The sequence below is a fragment of the Anolis carolinensis genome, chromosome 5, assembly GCF_035594765.1.
Source record: "Anolis carolinensis isolate JA03-04 chromosome 5, rAnoCar3.1.pri, whole genome shotgun sequence".
Taxonomy (NCBI): domain Eukaryota; kingdom Metazoa; phylum Chordata; class Lepidosauria; order Squamata; family Dactyloidae; genus Anolis; species Anolis carolinensis.
Window position 1 is genome coordinate 184,645,196 of NC_085845.1, and position 24,684 is coordinate 184,669,879.

General features: G+C 38.7%; 1 protein-coding gene across 2 annotated transcripts in view; it reads right to left on the reverse strand.

Moving 5' to 3' along the window:
* fgd4 (FYVE, RhoGEF and PH domain containing 4) overlaps positions 1–24,684 on the reverse strand; it is a 142,541-nt gene that overhangs the window by 100,684 nt on the left and 17,173 nt on the right. The window contains exon 1 of one of the 2 annotated variants that reach the window (XM_062981101.1): positions 17,983–18,070. The exons of the other annotated variant lie outside the window; for it this stretch is intronic. The gene's annotated coding sequence lies outside the window, so the exon portion shown is untranslated. Of the gene's footprint in view, positions 1–17,982; positions 18,071–24,684 lie in introns of those variants that run through there. 2 annotated transcript variants of the gene reach the window in all.

A 24,684-nucleotide genomic window follows, 5' to 3' on the forward strand; every position in this document is an offset into this window, starting at 1 on the left:
CGGTTGGCGGCTCTTGGATGGATTTTTTGACCGGGTTGGCGAGCCTCTCTACACCCGGTCGTTGGCTTCCCCCGCCGGCTGTGTGCCAGTCGGCTCAGACGCCTTCGTCTCCGTGGAGGACGCCGCCGCAAGACGGGCGGCAGGCTTCCCTTTGGCTGGGCACTCTCTGGCGAAGTGGCCCCCGTTCCCGCAGTACCAGCAGAGGTTTAAGCGTTGACGACGGGCCTTCTCGGCGGCATCTAGTCTGGGACGCACATTGCCCAACTGCATCGGCACCTCCTCGCCTCCTCTGGGGTATGGGGTTGGCGGTGGGGGTCTCCACACCGGACGTGGCTGAACGCTGGCGGGAGCGGGGGGTTTTGCCCCGGCTCTACTGCCCTGGCCTCGAACCCACTGTTTCCTGTTGGCAATCATGACTTCAGCCCGTAAACATTGATCAATGAGTGCCTCGAGGGTCTGGGGAGGATCCACCTTGGAGATTTCTTCCAGCATTTCAATGTTGAGACCCTCCCGGAATTGTCCCCTGAGGGCTACATCGTTCCAGCCGGTGTTGTGGGCCAGCACTCGGAACTCGGCTATATACTGAGACATAGGTCTGTCTCCTTGGAAAAGGCGACGGAGTTTGTGACCGGCTGCCTCCAAATTGTCCTCGATTCCCCAAGTCTCCTTGAGGTGGTCCAAGAAGTGTTGCGCTGATCTTAGGTGTGGAGAGGCTTGGTCGAACAGTGCCGTCGCCCAGCTGGCCGCTGGCCCGTCTAGAAGACTGTAAACCCATGCCACTTTGATGTCTTCTTGGGGAAACTCGGCAGCACGGGCCTCCAGATAAGCTTGACATTGGCGACGGAAGACATGAACCTTAGAAGCTTCTCCAGTAAACTTGGTTGGCAACGCCATGGCCGGAAGACGAACTCCGCGTTCCTTCAAACCCCTTATTTCTCCATCCTGTGCATTGAGCTTATCACGGATTCGGTCCACCTCTTCCTTGTCGATGGTGTAGGTAATCGGCTGGCCGCTCGGCCCAGGTACGACTCCGGTAGACATTCTGGCCGAGGTTAATTGGTGCTTAGGGTGGCGGAGTCAAACTGTCACGACCCAGGCTGCAGAGCACCAATAACCATACACAGAGGCCAGAATCTATCTAATAACTTTATTGTAGGAATATATAAAGTTAATAAAAATAAGTGTAGAAAATAGTCCAGAATTAGACCTTTCAGGAAAGGTCAGAATTAGTCCAAAAAAGCAATGTCCAATAAGAATTATTAAGGTCCAATGTTGTAATCCAATAACCGAAACACTCACTTTGCCAAGCAAAGTGAGGGGAGATGACAAGGTCCTTTAGTCCATGAAACTTGAGCGAGGCTAGGAAATAACTTGATACTTGAAACAAGGCTTGAACGTGGAACAAGGTAACTAAGAACAAGAACAAGGTCCGTGGAATAACTTGATAAATCCGTGGAACAAGGCAAGGATTGATCCTGGGAAACAAGGCAAAGTCCGTAGATAAACAAAGGCTGGGAAGCAAGGCGAAGGCTGGATAGCAAGGCAAGGCTTGAGCAGGAGCGAGGCTTGAACCGGAGCGCGCTGTCCAGACACAACTCGCTCCGTAGGCTGACGAATTGACTCCGCGAAGTTACTACGCGGGTAAAACACCTAAATAGAGTCTAGCTTTCCCGCCGAAGCAGTTCTCTGGGAATCAGAACCGAAAGCTAACTCTGAGACCAGATGTGAGACTCCCCAAAGATTCTCACGAGAAGCAGTCTTAATTGGCCACATTCTTAGCTGCAATCCTCGCACTCCTGCGCGAAGCTGAATCCAAACTTCTCTGTTGTTTACAAAACTCCCGGCGCAAGAATACGGGAGAAGTAGGCTCTGGGCTTGTTTGACATACTTCTGGGAGACAACTTTCTTGCAGGTGCAAGGTTCCCAGATCTGCCTGGGAAAGATCTGGCTGAGAGGAATCCAGTTCAGACTGGGAAGGTAAAAAACCCAAGTTTTCATCTTCATCAGGAATTACAATGTCCTGAGCAGGACTACAAGGCCCATGGGTCATCACATATATCAAAGAAAACTCGCTGGAGAAAATGGAACATTGTTGGTGTCCCTATGGGAATTCTGCATGCCCAGAAGGGGACACAAATTAACAATTTTATTTATTTACTTATTTAGATTATTTACAGCATGCCCCTCAGCCAAAAGAGCTCCCAGAGTGGTTTACAAATTGTTGATTTGACAGTTCCTTGCCCTCAGGCTCACAATCTAAATAGGAGAGAAGGCTTAAGCCCAGCAGATGCTGCCTGCCCTTCTCTCCCTCAAAGGCCAGGCCAGTGAGTGGCAGCTGGGAGGGAGGGAGGGAGGGAGGGAGGGAGGGAAGGAGGGCTCTGCCTCAGCTGCTGGGTCTGGTCTGGTGCAGCTGTGCCGGCCTCTTCTTCTCTTCCTACATTCAAATAGCAATGGCAGTGAGAATGCAGGGTGAGACAAAGAAGCTGGAGTGTTTAGACAACCCGAAAGAGTAAGCTTTTACATCAGAAGGTCAAAGAAGTTAGCCGAGAGCAAAGATGCATCCAGATTACTATACAACCAACCTATCTCATCAATGAACACTTTCAAGATGGGACAGTGTCTCTTACTTACTACCTTTCTGTGTTTTCTCCCCTTTTCTCAAACTCAGACTTCACAAAGTTTTTTGTTTCTTTTTCGTGTCAGGAGCAACCTGAGTTGCTTCTGGTGTGAGAGAATTGGCCGTCTGCAAGGACGTTGCAGTGAGTAGCTAGTTAGCATCATGCTACAGTTAACTGCTCTCAAGAACAATATACTGTAGTTTCCTGATACAACACCCAACACCCCCTTCACAGCCATGAGCTGGACACTTCATGTTTAAACACTTTTGTAACCTGCATATATTTTGGGTAGGAATATAATTTTAGAAATGCAAATGTTTTGCATCCAAATCCTATGAAAGGGGATTTTGAAAATTTTAAACAAAAAGCATAACATTCTTGTTCCAGTCAACACCTTTTTCATTCCTGCCACTTCCAGTAACTGCTGCTATAGTAACAGTTGCTGGGCAGTTTTAAGGTAGCTGTTATTTGGTTTAAATTGTATTTCATTGTCATTGTTGTCAAAAGTACTGTACTGCTATACTGTAATCTTATGGCAACCTTTTCACTGCCAAAACAGCTGTGCCTGCAACACTGAACTATCTAATGAAACATGAAACAAAATCCACTTTTTATATGTCTTTGCTCCTAACCCCACAGTAGTGAGATACATATTCCATTCACGAGAAATAATCTTACTACAACACTAATCCCTGAGACTAAAGCTGTTGAAAACAAATATGGGGTCCCACCTGTCTCTTTCCTTCTCCCATTAGCAGAGCACACTGTTAATGACAAATCAGGCTCTGGTCACATTTTTTCTCCTCTAACAACAGACAAACTACCAAGTATACCAGCAAAAGTCACTACAGTACACCGAGGATAACAAAAGGAGCCTTGAAAGGAAAATGAGCCCAAACAAACTAACCTTTCAGGTACAAGGATTAGAAATTTCAACTCCAACTTTTCAAACTTTCTGTACAACAGAATAAAAGCATGGAAAAGGCATATTCTGAGAAAGTCTAGCTATGAGATGTTAATCTGTATAAAATAAAAGCATTCCAAAAAATCTGGCTTTGCCCAAGCAGGTTCTATACTGTGCTTTGAAACGATAATGTCCCAATACACCTCTGCACTGTATTACATTGCCCTCAAACCTGAGCTTACATTTGATTAAGCAAAGACAGATAGATGCCCACACAACACTCGCTCCAATAACATGAAAATGACCAGGCATTTCACCTTTACAAGTTATCAGACAGGTAGATTTACTTACAGATCCCCATGAACATAATTTAACTTGATACTCATCCAGCAAGATGTTACGTGCACTTCTCATCTTGTAAGTAGTTTACTGTATCTGAAGTCTCCACTTAGTATGGGAAAACTCACTGCCTTTTTTTTTTTAAAAAAGGGAAGTACTGAATTTCATCACTTAGTTACTATTTGTAATGTCAGTGAGGAAATACGCAACAAAGTAACAGTTTTTTTAAAAAAAAAAAACAGGGAGAAATATTGGAAACCCAGTACTTATGAAAATGAACATGAAAATCTCAAAAAATACTATCTATTGGGACTGACTGACACAGAAACAAATTTTAATTTAAATGAAGATAAACTGTTCATATCAATACGGCAGCAAGGATTACATATGCGAAACAATGGAAGTCACAAGCTATTCCTATGAAAGAACAATGGCAGGGAAAAATTGAAGAGATTCGAGACATGGATGAATTAACTTTTTTTATTAAAAGTACACAGGGGTCAGTCAATAAAAAAGACAGACTGGACTTAATATAGAGAATATATGAATAATCAATAAGGAACAAGCCTTGGAATTGAGGATTCAGATAGACAATAATAGAGCAACCAGGACTATAAAAATTAAAGACAAATAATTTTAAGATCCCGCGAAGGAAGGATGGAAGACTAAATAGTGTTTTATCCCCACTTTTTGTGTGTGTGTGTGTGTGTGTGTGTGTGTGTGTATGTATGTGGCTTTTCTTTTTCTCTCTCTCTCTCTCTTTTTGTTCCCTTTCCCCTTTACCCCTATTTACCTTGGACCCGATTTTGTCTTTTCCCCATTTTATGTAAAATATATTATGTATAATGTTTTGTTTGTGGAAAACCTCAATAAAAAATATTTTAAAAGAAAAGAAAATGAGCATGAAAAATGCTGAATACAGTTGGGACAAAATTTTAGAAAATCTTAAGGTTATTTCTCATGAGCTGGACAAGTTTCATTCTACTGTGGAAATCAAAATTTCTAATTGCATACATTTTGACAGGTTTGTAATTCCCCACCACCACCACCTTGCAAAGATTGATGACTAAATCCAATATTAGTAGTATCTGTAATAGATCCGCTGAAATGAATGGGCCTATTACTTAAGTGCTATCGATTTGAATCTACTCTAGGCAAGGCTAATGTTTGATTTGGTTCTACCAGCTATTAGAAACTGTAAGAACTGAAATCCAAAACACCTGTAGGACCAAAGTTTGGGAACCACTGTTCTAGATCCATTTGTTTGGTTCCAGACCTTAATGGAACAGAGGTAGCTTTCGTAGACTTGGTGGATTACCTATGTTGGGAGCTAGACAGAAGGAGCATGTCCCTGTTCTGCTGAATTTCTTAGTGACTTTTGAAAGCATTGACCACAGTATCCTTCTAAGCTGCATCACGAGGTGGAACTTGGGGACCCTGTTCCTTCTTGGAAAGGTGAATCCAGGTGCTGCTGCTGAGGGGTTCTGGTTCAAACCCATGGCCATTGGCCAGGGGGATCTCTTAGGGCTCACTTCGGTCTCCCATACTATTTAACATACAGATGAAGCCACTGGGAGAGAGTGCCTGGAGTTCTGGGGTTTGGTGCCATCATCCACCTGTGTTACACCTTTCCATTACTTGCTTTTGAACCTGTTTTGGTCTTAAACTGTGCCTGTCATTGGTTATGGATTTGGATGAAGATGAACAAACTGAAACTTAATCCAGACCAGATGAAGCTGCCCCTGTCCAGTCAAAAGGCTGGTCAGAGAACAGAGATTCAGCCTATGCTTGATGGGTTTAACTTCTACTGAAGGTGCAGATCTACAACTTGAGTGTGATCCTGGATCCAACAGTAAGCCCAGAAGATCAAGTTCCAGCATTGTGGGGAAGGTATCATGCACTATAAATGTAAGATGAATCAGACATATACATTGCTTTCAGTTTACTTTGGATTTACTAAAGGTAGAACCAGAGGCGGTTCAACCACCAGGCCAACTAGGCATTTGCCTGTGGCGCCATCTTGTTGGGGGCGCCATCGAGGCAACTCCTTGTCTCCTGTGGCCTGCCTCCGCAAGGTATTGAACTGCTTTTTCTGTTGATTTGTTGTAAAACATGATATTTTAGTGCTTAATTTGTAAAATCTTAATGTAATTTGATGTTTAATAGGCTTTTCCTTAATCCTTCCTTATTATCAAACATTTTCGCTTATCCAACGCTTTTATTTTTCAGTGATTGGTTTGGGGGGGGGGGGGCACCAAAATTCTGTTCGCCTACACTTGAAAAATACCTATGGCCGGCTCTGGGTAGAACTTGACATTATCCTATGGCAGTAATACAGGCAAGCTAATCAAATAGCTCAATTGACATTATCAAGAATAAAGGTTGATTCAGAGCTGAACTGTGACATTTGCTAACATTTCATACACTTCCTACAGTCAGGGAGCTTATCATAAACTAATTGCTTCTCTCCAGTTTGCTCTAAGATTGAAGTCTTATTAGGATATCTAAAATAGTTATTCATTCAGTATCTTTCTCTTTCCAATCTGTTAGTCATGCTATAGCTCAGTGTTACCTCACTGATTAAGCAGAAAGCACTTTAACCCAAAATGGGGCATCCTATAACAAAGCGGCGTCTATTCAACCCACTAGCCATCTGCACTATAGCCAGAGCTCTCTAGAGATGTACCTTAACAGAGAACACAGCAAAATCAATACAACTCAATTAAATATTATCCATGTTTCTTTTCTCCAGTTTTGTGGTCTGAATGCTGCTAGGACACTTTCTCGTGTGTTTGCTTTCTTAACCATGAAACAAACAACCAAAATTTAATGTACTTTCCTCTCTATGTTAGAACAGTTCTACAGGCTTGCTTTTCTATATAAAACTATCTGGGGATTTGTTTTAAAACTGATTGAAATGCACTTCAATTATTTCATATGTTTACAAAAGAAATAAGGATTGTTGTACAGTAAAGAAAAACATAAACCACAACTACAAAAGGGGGATTCTCTCATTAACTGTTTATCTTCACTAGCATTAATGTTAAAGAGTGTAATTCTCTGAAACAAAATAGAACATTGTGCTTAAAAATGCAGAGTACATTTCAGATGCAAAATGGGTCAGATTTTTCAAAAACAAGGCCACTTTCAAATACAACTTTCTATTTTAGCACAATGCAAGAGCACTTTTAGGGTAAATTATTTTTGTTGAGCCACTACACGATCTATTGTATTTACCGTAAATACAACAGATTGTGTAGTGGCTCTGTTGTCGAGCAAATTTAGGGTTCGTCCCTGGAGCAGGGACTAACTGATGCCCTCTGACCGCAGGATTCGATCCTGGCCAGCGGGGGCACTGCGAATTAAAAACCCTACTTCCCACAATAATCTCACCCAAATCTTGAAGAGAGAGAACCGAGTTGTCTTTATTTCGAGTCAGCTGACGCGGATGTCAAGACGCAATCGCTCGCAGTGATGACATGTCACATAATACAGTGCAGCAATTTTTATAAGCAAAAAGACAGGCGGAGCAATTCAAATCTCCCTCCCCGCCTTTCCCCACCCAGTTCCACTCTGATTGGCTCTTTGACTGGGTGGATCGAAATCCCCCCAATCAGAGTGGAACTGGGCGGGGAAAGGCGGGGAGGGACTTGGGTTTGCCAACACCAATTGTGACTTGGGTTTGCCAACACCAAAGCTCTTGTTCTGCAGGTACTAACTCTAGGTATTCCAAAACACAATTGTTTCATTCTGTTTAGGAACTCCTCTTAGTCAGGACTCAAATTTCCATTTTCTGAGTTCATTTTAGGACAACAATTTGTCAATTCTCCCAATTTCACAAAAACCTAAAATGGGAATAAATATTAGCCAGTCACAAAGGAGTAAGTTAAGGGTGCTATTGAAAGTATTCTTTTAGCAAACTTTTAACATCTACTGGGAGCAGCATTACGGTTTTTTGCCTTGATCACCAAAATATTGTGGACTATTTTGTTTATATATTACACTCTATGTATTTTAAACAGCAGTGGAAATTGTGTGGACCTCGGATGTTGCTGGACTGCAGGTCTCACCTACCTTAGCAAATGGTGAGGGATAATGAGAGTTACGAATCAGTCACATCTGGAAGACATATGCGTATGCGGGGCCCCAGAAATTGAGGACCTGCCCCACTATTTGTTTGCCTGCACTCTATACTCTGCACGAAGAAATAAATTCTTAGGGCCTATTCTATGGTACCTACAATTGAACACGGTTGCAGAAAAGATCTTCTACCTTTTATCTGACACCAACTCCACAATCACATATAAGGTCTCTCTCTTTACCTTGGCAGCAAATAAAATCAGAGCAAGACTGATTGCAGACATTGCAATCGACTGCGCTGGGGATGCTTTTATCTAGTTTTTAATATGACTGATATTTTATACTGGCTTTTTACCGGTTATATTTTGCAAGCTCTGTTTTATACTCCATGCACCCGCTTTTAACCATGGAATTTTACAGGGTTTCTATAGATGCTTGGTTGATATTTTTACTTATGTTTTTTAAATGACTGATCTTATACATTGGCATTTTACCGGTAATTGTGCAGCTCTCAGCACATGTTGCACTTGTGCTGCTGCACCTCACAATGTATAGTTTGCATGTTCTGTTTTATCCTGCTTGCATCCTACTTTTAAGTGTTGGATTTTATAGTGTTTTGTATAGATGTTTCTTTGATGTTGTTTCTGTATATGCATATGACCATTGGTCGGAGCATTAATAAATTGATTGATTGATTGACATCTGGAAGACACTCAGTTCCCATTCCTGATTTAAAGATTAAACATGAAGGTGACAAGCTAAATTTGAGTCACAATGTGATATCGGTAGCAAAAAAGTCAATGGAATTATAGGCTGCATCAGTAGAAGTGTTGTGTTTAGATCAAGGGAGAAATACCATTCTTTTCTACTCCATTTAGACTTCACCTGTTGTATCTCTATCCAGTTCTGGACAATACAATTTAAGAAGGATATTAGCAAGTTAAAACATGTCAAGAGGAGAGAAACCATGATAAGAAAGGATGTAGAAATCGAAGTCCTGGCACAACATCAGCCTGTTCCTCTAACAAGTCACCTTAGTTGCACACTGCAAATACATCCTTTTCTTACCCCTTATAATTACTGATGGTGCAGAAAGTAATCTGACACTTTTCCCTTGCGGCCCAGAAAGAAAAAAAACATGTTGGCATTTATGGAAAGATTTCCATGGAGGGATTTTCATTTCAATCACCACAGTGGGGAACGGGCAACCTCTCCTCCTCATTCACTGAGATTTTCCTCTTTTGATAATTAACGAAAAACCAAAGATATGTTTGCATGCTATTCACTCAGTGTAACATAAGGCTTGGCCCAAATTTTAGACATATTTGATTTTGTATCTAAATATTTCAAAATAATAACACTATAAACAGAGTGGAGGAAAAACAGGACTTTCGCTGTTTGGAGAACCCAAGAGTTATTAAAATAATTTTACTAGAGCTAAGATGAGAAAAACAGGATTTGTTCTATCTAGAGTTAGATTTCAAAATATCCTTTTCAGACTCTTAAGAGTAGCACCACAAACACATCTACAAGGAAAAATGTGAATCCAGCACTTCAAAAGTGTTTCCTTAGCAAACACACTGTGAGGATAAGTCACCCTACTCTCACATGCTTTGGATTGTCCTAAGCATATATCTCATAATGTTTTTAATTCTCAACTCTGACATACACACAAAGGATTAGATAAGGAAAATCAGATCCCATGGAGAGGAAGCATCATCAAAGAAGGATTTTACTCCTATTATATGGGCATCTGGAAGATTAAGAGTGTGGAAGGGAGAAAAATGCCTGAATTCTACATTCAGAAAACCTCCCAATTTCTCTTAGATTACTTTCATTATTCCTGTAAACACTATTTACTGACTTAATGAGGTTGTCAGTAACTTACGGATAAGTTATATAAGCAAATAACTGGTGCTACAACACAAACAAACAGGAGACTGCAGTTAATATAGTTTTTTCTGTTTTGTTTTAAGGAAACGGGCTCGTGTAAATTTGTGCAGTTTATCCCCATTGGTTTTCATGCAGTACTGAACTCTCATCTTCAGAGTATTCTGGACAAAGATTTTATTTTCTTAAACACTAAATTGGCATGCATTCAGAGAAACAGCTGCTCCATGACCAGTTGAAATGTGACCACACGGCAGCTGCTCTGCAATTCAAGTTTTTTTGTATGGAGCGACTTGCCACTATAAGAACCCATACCTATCATGTCTGGCAGCGGTGGCATGAACAGAAGTCAATCAGCCTCTGTGGTGTACATGAACACAAGAAGCTGCCCTCACATATCTTTTCGTGTACATATGGCCATATACTTGCTTACATTAACTGGTGCTCCTGCTCCAGATATAAAGAATGGACTATGCAGTACATGTGTATCCGTGATTCTTTGTCTTGTGTAAACTCATACAAAGTTGGAAGGATTTGTAATAGTATCATTTTGCAAAGTTTCAAACAGAGCACTGAATATACATATACAAACCTGCTACTTAACTTATGTCACAAATAACATCATATATACTGGAAAACAGTTGCCATGCTTAATTACATTATATTTTGTAAATATGTTTTATGTTTTAAACACTAAATAAATACCTGTTCCATGCCCTATGACATTTTAAAACATATGCTTCGCTTATTGCAGCATTACTTTTTATGGAATTCATGAAGCAAGTCACATGGAATATCCTCCCTCTGGAAACATGGTACATGTGGGTTTTTGCCACATGTTCACAAGTCAGGAATGCATTCTAATGATTTTACACAACATTGACATTTATGCTACTTGAAAAGGGAATTGAATATTTTTCTACAAGCCAAGTTCATTGCCTATAACATAAAAAATAATAAAATGTAGTATTCACAGCTATTCCTAAATAGACTGCTAAGAAGTCCATGCACTTATTTCCAATAATGTATTTTTCATTAATTTACTGGACAATTAAAATGCCTTAAACTATAGATGATCACAAAAGCTACTATGAACATGCTTACCAAAATAAAGTCTCAAAATAAATGTTTTTCATATTTTCCCTTTACCTGTTTGTCAGAGCTATGTTAACATTAAATATTTCCAGTATAAATGGAATTTTTTTTTAAAAAAAAAAACTATTTCAAGCTATTATCCCAGCCTATCTTCACCTACCTTAATTAACAAATTCAACTCACTGTGAAGTCAGCAGAGAAAATTAACTTAGATATAGTTGTTTTCAACAGGTCATGTCTAGCCTCAGGTTTTCCCTTTAGCTGAGTGCACTTCCTGAACACAACCACATCTGAAGTCGAACATGCAAAGCTTACACACTGAAGACCTTGCAGTGTCTCACTTCCTTTGTGGCTTTTAAGGCTAAAGAGAAATGAACGGTATTACTGTCAAAAGGAGAGAAATCATTATTTCTTTGTAACTCAAGTAATATTTATAGAAAGATATAAGCATAATCCCAAGGAGAGTGACCACATACTTGAAGCAAGTTGTATGAATCTATAAAACTGAGCTGATTGTCTAAGGATTTCAAGTTCTGCATGAAAAGAAGGGGAGTGCTGAACATTTGTCCTGCTCAACCACTTCACTCATTGAAGTAACTTTCCTTCTTTGCAACTACAAATAACTCTTGCCAAGAATCTAAAAGGCTGTGGAAAATGTTTTTCAGAAGAAAGGTTATGGATAACAGAAAAGTTAGCACCTTCCCTCCAAACACCCTTCCTCCCATAATGTAAGAACTGACCAATATTTATTTATTTATTTATTTATTTACAGTACAGTAGAGTCTCACTTATCCAACATAAACGGGCCGGCAGAATGTTGGATAAGCAAATATGTTGGATAATAAGGAGAGATTAAGAAAAAGCCTATTAAACATCAAATTAGGTCATGATTTTACAAATTAAGCACCAAAACATCATGTTATACAACAAATTTGACAGAAAAAGTAGTTCAATATGCAGTAATGTTATGTTGTAATTACTGTATTTACAAAATTAGCACCAAAATATCACGTTATATTGAAAACATTGACTACAAAAATGCGTTGGATAATCCAGAACGTTGGATAAGCGAGTGTTGGATAAGCGAGACTCTACTGTATTTATATTCTGCCCTTCTCACCCCGAAGGGGACTCAGGGCAAATTACAATGAACATATATATGGCAAACATTCAATGCCATCAGACAAACAACATACAGTATTAGCATTGGGATACTGTTCCATTATCTGGACAGAAGCCATTAGGGGACACTAGAGGGAGAAGAATAGTCCATTTTATGGGGCAGGGGAGTTGAAGGAGGAAAACAATTTTCCCTGTTTTTGCTGGTTAGATCCCCTCCCCCTTTCCCATATCATAAACATGGGTAGTTTCCATTACAGGGAAATGGGTGGGGGGAGTAACAGGAAAACAGGGAGAAATGATTTTCCTCCTTCAACCCACCCTCCACCCCCATGAAATGGACTATCTTTCTCCCTCTTGTGCCCCCTAGTGGTCTCCGCCTGGATAACAGAACGATACAGACTTTTAAAATAAAATATTGACATTTCACAATGCATCATGATGTGCAGTTATGTTTCTTATAGAAGTATTATGGCACAAGTTATGATCTACTACCATCCCAGAACATTTTGCAACTGGTACTGTTCATTATCATTGTTTGCACAGTGTGCTCGCCCTATCTGGTTCAGTTCTGGGACCCCCGTGTGGATCCAAAAAAAATGCAGATGATCATGCTCCATATTATTAAATATAAGTCATGTGAACTTCAGTGTGTCTGCATACACATCACCAACATTTCATAACATGGGGTATGACAATCCACTGTCACTGGAAATCACAAATCCAGAGCCTGTGATCCATATATCCCTCTATATTTTTTGCACTTCAGTCCCCACTATTCACAGTGCTAACTCACTCACACTAACATGTACATATGTATCTACCAACATCAGGACACAATTTATGAATCTAATGAAATGAACTATGTCTGTGGAAAGCATATACCGAATTAAAATATATTATTTTTGTTGTTATTGTTATTTTCCTTAAGGTGGAAAACATTCATCTGAAAACATTCTACTATATTCATTATAGGATACCTCAGTTATTAAAAGTAAAATTCAGGGGCCGCTACTTCATTTATAATATCAGGAAAAGATGGTTATAGCTAACCATTTTCATTTTTAGAGAAATAATAAGACTTCAGAATGTTGCCTCTGTAATATCATACAGTATGTTATGAGTGTAAGATGCAAATTTCTAAAGCCTCCAAGATTATATTTAGAGTTTGCTATCAAATCATTCACTTTTTCAATTGCACTCCCCTGAAAATGACTGCCTAAACTTAATTAGTTAACCTGGTTCTTAGATTCAAACTGTTATTAATATTTTTTGTGCACTGGGGCCATGGAAGCATCAACATTTCCATCACGCATATAAGGTAAGATGTTATGCAATGCTAGGCTTCATGTTCACAACAAAAATAGATACAATGTGATGCAAAAAAAGAAAACAAGTGGGAAGAAGAATGACACGGTTCAGGCACGTGTGCAGCAGTACCCCTGAAGCCCATGAATGACTTTCCCAATGACATTTCATCAAATGAGTAAAGAAAAAAGAATCCCTTTGTTTTAATTGTTTTAATTTGGAAAGCTCTCCTTTTATAAAAAGTTGTCTTTACTATTGAAAAATAATACTGCTAGAGTGAAAAAAAATACTAAGCCATTAACGTTGGATCCAACAAACACAGGCCAGTTAAGTGCAAATCAGTGTGTGAAAACTTACTCACTGAACTGAAAATATGTCCAATAGAAGAAGAGGCCACTCAGTCAAACAATAGAAAACTAATTGAAGTAAATTTCTATTATAAGGCATCTATTTTTTATGGCAACCGTAGAATGGGCAGAATCATAGAATAAAAGAGTTGGAAGAGACCACATGGGCCATCCAGTCCAATCCCATGCCATGCAGGAAAAGTACAATCAAAGCACCCCTGTCAGATGGCCATTCAACCTCTGTTTAAAAGCTTCTAAGGAAGGAGCTTCCAACACACTCTGAGGCAGAGAGTTCCACTGCTGAACAGCTTGTATGGTCAGGAAGTTCTTCCTAATGTTCAGATGGAATCTCCTTTGCTGTAATTTAAAAAATTATCTTTTCTGTTTAGTGTAATTATTATATATTTTTATCCTCAAATACAACCAAATCAAAGCAATACAGGATACTAGGGCACTGCAGGAAGAGAAAAGATTTTTCACTGTAGTAATTTCACACACTGGAGAGATAAAGCAGCCACTCTTGGCCCATATGTATTTCCTCCACTGACCTCTACTGGTTGAAATGTCACAGTACAAACTAAAGCATGGATGCAAATGCTGCTCTAGTGCAGCAGGAAGCAGAATAGAAGCTTTCTCCAGGCGTTTGTTCTAAATATCCACCTGCTATTATAGGTTCTTTCTTTCTCACCATAGCTCAGTAATAGAACAAGAGAGACATTTTGACATATTTCATATGCTCCAGAATTGTGCTCCAGAATTACAAAAAATCTGAAATATATTCTAGAGTAGCCATGTTGACCATGCAGGAAAATACAAAATGTAAAAACCCACAAAGCAGTGATAGCTCAACTGGATCAGCTAAAATACATTATCCAAGTTTTCAAAGCATTACTGGGTTATTCATCAAAAAAGGATGGTAAAAATCATAAAAGAGAAGAAAGGTGATGATGTTACGAGTCATAAGCCTACATTTTGTCTCAGATGTTACTTGTATTGTCAGAATCCTTGAGAGCAGAGGTTCCCAAACTTATTTGGTCTACCACCCTCTTTTCAGAAGGAAAATTACTCAGCACCTCACGTGATACATACCTTCTGTCTCCTTTTATGTATCTATATACAATGTCCTACAACATAGTAAAAATTCTGTAGTAAAAAAAAACACTTCAGAGCTCAACATTATAAAACTATTTATTAAAACCAACCATAGTAACATTTGCATTACACACAGAAAACTAAAATAATGAAGAATAATATTGAAATAAAATTTACGAATAACATCTCTAAAAATTCTAATGGGAAGGATGAACCTGGTACACTGCTATCAATTTATTAATATTTATCAACAGCATTAATAACATTTTCTAAAAACTTATTACACTTGTACTCTTGTTAACTGCTTGTCACACAATTAGGAAACAATCTAAATTAGTTTTCATACATGTTGCCTATTTATAGTATCCTACCATATAAAAGTCCTTATACGCACATATTCATGCTGGACTTCACAAGAATGCACAGCACATTTGCCTCCCAATACTTGCTTGTTAATACATGTTGGGAGACTTGACTACTGATTGGTTATAAATCGCATTTTGTGGGTTCACTTGGAAAATAAAGTAATCACTATGACTTTAACTCTGTTACACAACAGATGAAATGTATACAATTTTTTATTCTCTTTTTCATGTATCCTTCTTATTTTTATTCACTGCCCAACAATTACACCCCAGGCTACTACTTCCCTCCTGGATCATTCAATATCGCCCATTGTGGGAAATACTGCTCTAGAGAATCATTAATGCAGACAAGGACCATGTCGACACTGGGAACAAAGGGCAATAAGGCACTGACAATAAAAAGTCGAATACATTAGCAGTGGCAAAATAACTTCCACAAAGATCCAGGCAAACTCTGTCCTATGTGAAGCTGTCAAATTAACTATAGCTAGTCTTGCACAGAACAGGGTTCCAACACTATGACTATCACTGCGTAAAGTCCAAGTCCCCTCCTGATGATCCAAATCTCCATGGCATTTCCCTTTTACAGTATAGCATGTTTAATAGAGGCACACTGGCTTTTACAGTAAGCTCTGTTTAAAATGTCGAGCAGTCTCTCTGAATAGATTATGCAAGAAAACCCTTATTAAAAATGTCTGACACTGCTCCATTCCACTTCAAGTGCTTGGAACGACTCCCCTTTGTTGAACTCCACTCTGGACAAAAAAGAAGGTGAGGAAGGAGCAAATGGCTGCTTTTTTTGTCTCATTGGGGCAAGGATGGAGTAAAACACTGCCAGCAAAACACAAGGAAAGGAATGAGGAAGTACAGCCACTAGTGGACAGTGAAGCAACAGCTCCCCCTGTGGCCGGAATCGTGAAGCTGGAAAAATGTTAAATGCCTCTGTGTCTGTCTAAACTGTATGTTGTTTGTCTGTTGGCATTGAATGTTTGCCATATATGTGTTCATTGTAATTCGCCCTGAGTCCCCTTTGGGGTGAGAAGGGCGGAATATAAATACTGTAAATAAATAAATAAAGGGGAAAAGACTTTCATTTGCTGGAGATTTTCTAATCAGACACTGGCTGGTCATCTTTCAAGGAAGTTCTCACTGTGATTTCTCCATGGCAGGGAGTCTGCTCAGATTTGAGGTACCAAATAAACTAGGCAATCAGAGAGAAACTAGCTCTAAACTACATGAAGCATACCAACAAAAATTATAAGAATATACTTTGTGAATAGTGCTTACTGAAATATGATTATGAGTCCCAATGTTGTAGAAACAATTCTTCTTGAAAATACAAAGTACCAATAGATGTTGCAGTCTTCTCTGTCCCTTTATCATATTCTAGGAGGTAAAAACAACCGTCCCTTAATGCAGTGGTTCTCAACCTGTAGTTCCCCAGATGTGTTTGGCCTACAATTCCCAGAAATCCCAACCATTTTACCAGCTGTTAGGATTTCTGGGAGTTGAAGGCCAAAGCATCTGGGGACCCACAGGTTGAGAACCACTGCCTTAATGAAACCACCAAAATAGGACAGTCTGTATCCTGCTGTAATTTTAAATCTACTGTCACATCATCACAGTAGCTATTTTAGGGCCTGAGGGCAAAGCCAGGGGGAAGGAAAATTATTTCTCCCACCCACTATCATTTAATAATCCTTACTATGAGTGCTCTCACATGCATACACAAAGTACTCTTAGAAATCCCCTTCATGATATCACTAGCTTATTCCCAAGTAAATATGCGTAAGACAGATGGTGTGCAGCTTTTGCTATTATTTGGAGGGCCATCTTTAAGACAATTGATCTCTCTTTTTATTCCTCTCTTTCTACACAGGAATCTTGATGGTGCATTTCGAAGCGGTGGGGGTTAATCCCACAGCATAGTTACAGAGTTCATATAACAATATTAAATTGGAGCAAAACATCTGGTTCCTGCAGACTTCTAATCTCACAGACAGATGTGTGTGTATAGCCATGAGAGTAAGTATATACATTTAATATTACACTGAATTTTTACTACAGTAGTTTTTTCTGTGATTACCCAGAATGAATGTATTTGTAAAGTAATTATGTCCAGGCTTATCCTTGGAACAACATGCATCCTTGTATTTCCATGTCAGGTTTTATTTGCAATTACTCATTGCTAGATGTTATCATATCTATTCATGTGATAATACATTTTCAAATACTTTAATATTGGATCATAAATGTTCTTGATCTCAGAACATTTGTTTCCCACAAGAATATTCTCAGCTCCTTTAATGCTGCTAAATCAAACTAAACCCCCAATTCTGTTGATGTATGCCACATAAATTAGCAATCTATTACATGTGATGTTTTACCTTTGCAGCAGAAGAAAACTGTCAGCAGAAAACTTCTCACCTGTTTCACAAATACCAAGCTTTCAGAACTAAAACAGTCTGGGTTGGATGATTTAATTAGACAATGATAGCCAAGTTTATTTCTCACTATGTCACTCACCTGAGCTGTGAAATTTCAGGATGAAAGTATAAGATTCCATGAAAGAATGCTTTACAAAAAATTACACAGAAAACTAGATGTCAAAGAGCACAATTTAATTTCCTCTATGAAAACCACATACCAGTCAAATATCATGTATGTGATACTAAAGTAAATAATACTAAAAATCTCAGAACTTGGAAAGGTATTCCTATATCAATCAAGAAAGCCAGATAATATGACTCATGGTATATCACCACAATGGCAAATACTATTAGTAAACATACATATATTTTTTTTACTATTTAAAGGAAATTTACCTTAAGTAGAGACATCTATGGCATTTGTCTCTTGTCTTTGCAATGCCTTCCTTGCCTGGACTAGGCTAATGCTCGGACCTCTCTGCTGTTCCAAGGTTAAATTCTACTGACTGCCCTGTGCTGTTTTTTCTAACAAAAGGGGAAGTACACATATACGAATCACATGCTCCACAGGTAAATAAACTTGGTGGTATTTGCATTATGTGGAAACGTAGGCAAATAGGTTATTTTGGCAAGCAGTAAAAAGGCCAACAAAGGGCTATTCAACTAAGTAACAGAAGTATCCTGTGGGGAAATTCTGAGTTCCTCATTGGCTATTGAGTTAAAATCTGTACAACAACCCTGACAATCTGCACCACCACTTTGACTCTTTGGCCTAGGAAACAGTTAGCAAGAAGGACTCTCCAATCTGATTTTGCAACTAACACCTATTCTGAATTCCATTAGTGACAACAATAGGTGTGTCAATAGCCCTAATTAAATTATTAGGGTACAATTTAATATACATAAGAGCTTGAGTTGTCTGCCTTCTCTTTCTAGAGACCTATTGCTGAAATCATTGCCTAAGATGTGGCTCTCTATCCTGCTGAAATCACTGCCTAAAAACCTTTCTCCTGTTAGATGAAACCAGTCATACAGACCACCTGAATTTTGGATTTTGGTCAGACAATCTTCTTAGTTCATTCTATTTCTCAAAGTCCGCATTCTGGAATCAAGAACTGTGATCAGCTTACCTGTCTTGTTTTTACTCTGTTCCAGCCAGGAATGTTAATGCTCCTTAATTTGCTACAAGAAAGTTTCAACCAAAGGAACCTAGCTTTCATCATCTCTAATGTTTGTCTTTTGGGGACTACTTTCCTTGCACATTGCAGCTCCTCATAAATGCTTCCTTTTTTCTCTGGGTTGTATGTATTAAGGGAAGTATATTTTCCTTTCCTTTGAACCTTTGCACTTTCCCCTGCAATGAATATCCCCTATAGCTCTAAACTTCTTAACCTCAAACTCTCACAGCCTTGCAAATTTGCTCATTTTCAGCTAATTTCTCATAATTATACCCTTATTGGGATATAAAGTAGGAAGGCGGGGTAACAGAAATGTAGTGTGGCAAGACCTTTAAAGCAAACCGATTTTTGTTTCAGTATATATTCTCATGGATATTCTTCAGACATTTGAAATAGCAATACCCTAAAACCAGTTGCAGAACATTTCAACCTTTCCAAATATAAAGTAATGAATTTACAGGTCACAGTCCTTAGGAAATTCAAAAGGAAGATTAGAAAGAGAAACAGCTGAACTGAATTACATTAAGAATTTTTAGTCCATGAGCAGAGGTATTAACCAAGGCAGTTGCTTCATTGCACACTATATAGTTTAATACAAGAGTCCTCCCTACTTCCCCAAAACAAAACAAAAAAACTTTTCAGAGAGGGTTTTGAACTCAGGGTATCTGACTTTTAGTAGGCTTGTTTACTGGTCTTCACACATTTACACTAAATGACCACTGTATCTGACCTGAAAGACCAGCTCATCCAGCCCTTTGAAAATTTAGAGCAAGGGAGGGATATTATTTGTATTTTTCTGGATCATGCTGTTAACAAGGCTACTTTGTATTCTATTAAGTATCTTAGTGTATCTTACATGTACTGTTTACCACTAATGAAACTCTTATCATATTTGCTGTCTCCCAGTGCAATTGCTGTGTATATCTTCATTTCTGTGTGTTCAATACAATTCCTCTTTTAGAGAGCTCTGTGTGAATATGGTTTAATGAGTCCAGTGCGCCTAGGGCTCACTATTAGCCAAGGTCACAAAATATGCATGTATAGAACATGACAGTGTTCACTCATGCAATCTGAGGTCATACCTGGTGACAGCTGTATTATATCACCCTTGAGATTTTAGCTTTGAAAATCATTCCCTTTATTTTACATTTTCTGTGAACTTATAGATGCCTAAATGAGAGGAAAACTTCACAAGCAGAATTCCTTACAGTTCTTAATGAGACAGAATTACTAAGTCCACTCAACTTCCACAACTGTAGAAGTACTGCCTTCATAATGGCAATGCTTCACTGTTTGCTTTTGAAGAGGCTCAGATGCAATGCCCCTTTTTAAGAAGGCAAACCTTTTAGAAGCCCCTAGTCTCGGTTTTCCAATAAAGGAACTAGGAGGCAGAGGAGATAGAAATACACAGATTTATTTGCAAATAGAGCTGAGGGTGACCATCCTGAAAGGAAGGTGCCACACCGACTGAGATTTCACATAGGGTTTTTATAATATTTTTTCAGGTACAATTCACCTCACAAACATCCTTGTTCTCACTCCCGCTCCTTCTTTCATCTTGTTTCATCCTGCACATGGCACCATTAGGTCAGACATTAAAACAACAAACAACAAATGTCCATCTATCAAAATCAAACTGAAACAAAACACCATCTCTAACCCTCACTCACCTCTATTGTTCCCGAGGCTTTATTGCCCTGCCTGTATGTGGCGTTTGTGGCAAAACCTACTGATTGATCTCTTCCAACACTTAAGAAGACTATTTATTTAATCAAACTATTATTAATATCATTGCTATTTATAAATCAGATTAAATCAAATTAAATCAGGCCCCTTGTGTCCCTTCACTTTCTTTCCAGTTTCAAACCATGATTGAGTGAGAGAGAACTGAGCTGGAGGATATCACGTATGCATCTTCAAATCTAAATCCTACACACAAGAAATTTTGGGCAGCAAAATTGCCCCCTTGCCAAAGAACAGTCTGTACAGATAGAAAGAATTTACTGTGAATGAAATTGACAAGGAACTAGAAGTCTTTTCTACATTAATCTCTCCACAATTCATACCACTAGATTGTTCCATTAATTATTCACAATTCCCACTAGTATGTAAAGAAGGTGTCCTGTTATGAATATCCATCAAAGTGTCAAACTACAGGAAGTGGAGTGAAAGCATATTGCAAGCATGGCTGAAGCACACAGTGAGAGCTCACTCTCTGCCTCCCATCTAGAATAGCAAAATGTGTACTTTTTTCTTTTCTTTCTTTCTTTTCTCTAAAACATGTTCTTGCTGAAGGTAAGGAATCTGGAGAAGCCACCAAGAGCTCTACTACCTCCAACACATATGGAGGACCAAGTCTTTGGAAAACACAATTCCTGGGCGGTGGGATGGGAACGACTGCCACATGTAAAGAATTTCTTTTGCCAGACTGGTACTTTGCATACCCTCAAAACAGAAAAGGCAATCACTGTGTGTTAAAAGTAAATGTAATCTGCTGGCAGAGGTTGGAACAAAGTGGAAGGAACAGACAGAGGAAGTCTATTTGAAGTGTGTCCTCTAATGTTACATACTCCTTCCTCATAAAAATATGCCTGATAGATTTTCTTTTTTAAAAAAGGATCTTGCTAATCAAAGGGGAACTACAAAGACAATATATAATGCTAGAAGGCAGCATAAAATTTAATAGAAAGGAACTATCAGTGTCCATTGCAATTACAGTGAAGTCAGTGTTCGTTGCAATTAAAATGTCTATTTTTTCCTTTCATGGTCCCAGGTTCAAATTGATAGGTATGCCCCTAAAATTCATATTGGCATTCATTTATGCAGGGGAATGAGAAGGCTACACCAAAGAAAAAGCTAATAAGTGAAACTATACGTATGTTCTTCACAATTAAAAATCCAACAGCAAAAAGAGTACCATCCAAAGTCCAATTAAAACTACAGTAGACTCTCAGTTAACAGGAACTCAATCAACCAGAATTCTTACACAACCGGCAACAAAATCGAAGAAATAAAATGCTGTAAGAAAGCTGGTTTAATAATACAGTACAATAGTAAAACTGTACTATATTAAGATTGTCTTTATTTGTTTCATTTGCTTTGAATTGTGCTTCAACATTAACATAGTCAATACAGAGTGTATGGTATGGTATGGTATAGTATGGTATAGTATTAATGAGGCCTATTTTAATAGCAGGTGCAGGTACTACCACATGTACAATTTCACAGAGACCATAAAGAAGAAACTACATTTATTCAACATCTATTAATCTCCATGGGTGTTGGTTAATTGAGAGTTGACTGTATTGATTTTTATTTTGTATACAATATTAATGAGAGAAGGAACATTATTTACTATATAGGAGCCCCAGTGGCAGAGTGGGTTAAATCCTTGTGCTGGCAGGACTGATGACTTGAAGGTTGAGTTGCTGATGTGAAGGTTGCCAGTTGAAATCCAACCCGGGGACAGCATGGATGAGCTCCCTCTATCAGCTCCAGCTCCATGCGGGGACATGAGAAGCCTCCCACAGGATGGTAAAAACACCCAGGTGTCCCCTGGACAACGTTCTTGCAGACAGCCAATTAATTCTCTCACACCAGAAGTGACTTGCAGCTTCTCAAGTCATTCCTGACACACACAAAAATTACTATATAGACTTTATACTGCATTTAAACTGCATTGATGCAAAAAACACCCAGTGGTTTCTATAAAAGCAATGACCATTTTGCAAAACCCTAAGAGAATTACCAGCATAACTCAAGTAATAAATGTTTGTAATATTCTCCTTCCAGTTTGTCTTTTTAAACACAAAATAGTTTTCAATATATTCAGAAACTGTAATCTACAGAAAATATTTAAACAATGTTCGTTTTTTTATCATGTCAAAAGCGACTTGAGAATATACTGCAAGTTGCTTCTGGTGTGAGAGAACTGGACATTTACAGAGACGTTGCCCAGGGTATACCCAGATGTGTTACTATCCTACGGGAAGCTTATCTCAAGTCCCGCAAGCTAGAGCTGACAAACGGAAGCTCACCCCATCTCACGGATTCGAACCTACAACCTTCAGGTCAGCAGTCTAGCTGGCACAAGAGTTTAGTCTATTACGCCACTGCAGCTCCTTACAATGTTTGCTATATATACAATTTGAGACACTTCCACCTGGTTTCTAGGCCTTATTTTAAATTGCACTCAAAATACTGAAAGCACACAAATATCATCTATCACATATTTTGCTAAAACTATCTACTAAGATCTCTCATACTTTCACCTAGTGGCATTAGCAAAGATTAAATGCACCCTCATCATCATTTGCATTAATATTTCAATAATGCCATTTGCCTCTACATAATAAGAATTATAAGGGAACTTTTAGCACCTAGATGAGTTAGACAGGTTATTCTTAGCACAAAAATGTTAATGAGTTCCTGTTAACACGAAATATAAAAGGAAACAGAAGCATGATTTCGCTCTGAGCAATATTAATACCTCAAATAATATCATTTTTAACATTATCATCCAACAGATACAACCGAGAGTACTCCAATTTTTTAAGCCTAAGGTTAATACCTATTAACACAAAGAAAAATGAGATCTCTCTCTAGCTTGGGTTGAATATCATGCTATCTCATAATGGTAATTAATGGAACAAGTAGTTGATACAACATGTGATTACCCTAATGATTTAGCCCAGCATTTAATTTCTCTGATGTGTAGGACTCAGGACAAAATAAGGAGACACATAATAGTTTCCAATTGGGAAGCAGGCCAGGCAAGGCTGCATTTTATCACCTTATTTGTTTCCCATGTATGTTGAACATATTATATACATAAAGTGGAACTGGAATCAGAAAAAAGGAGGCATTAAAATTGGAGGAAGTAACACTAGTAATTTGAAATCATAGATGGCAACATACTTCTAGCAGAAAATAGCAAAGACTTGGAGTGAATACTGAAGAGAGCCAAGGAAGAAAATGCAAATACAGGTTTACAGTTGAACGTTCGACCTTTCCTTTTTTTGGCTAGCTTCTGGAAGCTGCTGACAACAAATTAAATTCCTGTCGCTTACTTTTTCATAGCTCTTGTTAATGATTTTCAATAAAGTCAGTGTATTTTGTGCCCTTTCCTTACTTGTCCCTGACTGTAGTTTACATCGCATTCAGGTTTTTTCTCTCAACTTGATGCTGTTTATATCATCAATCAGTTCTGGGGTTATTCTGTGGAACCTCATTTCCATATTCCTTTCTCTCTGATTCAGCTTTTCTATTTGGCTGTTGCTTGTGGCTCCCAAACAAACTGCATTTTTGTGCCTTCTTAGTATTCCAAACAGTCATTCAACATTTCGTAACAGTGCTTTAATATTCAATTCATATCAACAGGTTCCTACAATGAGCTCAAGACAAAAGGCAAATTGTAGTTTCAAGCCCTCACTCTACTAGAAGCTCCAAATCTGGGACACAAAAGAGCAAAAATACTTAAAATCAGTAAGCAGTTCATCAGTGACATAAACCTATGAAGCCCTCCCATTAGTTGCCTAACTTATACCTTAGCCTATACTTTTCACTAGGAAAAGCAATATCAGACAAAGTGTGTACTAAAATTGTTAAATAAATTATTGTAGTGATTCCTGTAGCAAAACCTAAATCCATAAATATCATTTACTAAAATAAAAGAAAGCAAGAGCCAGGATGGTGCAGTTGTTTGAGCATTGGACTATGTCTCTGGAGACCAGGGTTCAAATCTCCACTCTGTGTCACAAGCCTTGATCCCATTTACAAGAGGGAAGTTAACAAATGATTCGAGTTCATGCCAAAAACTCCAGCCAAAAGACAACAGCAGCAGGAAAAAGCACCAGGGAAGCTGATAGTCCATTCCAAGGTTCAAAGCAGAATCCAACAGAGTCTAGAATCCAAGTTCAAT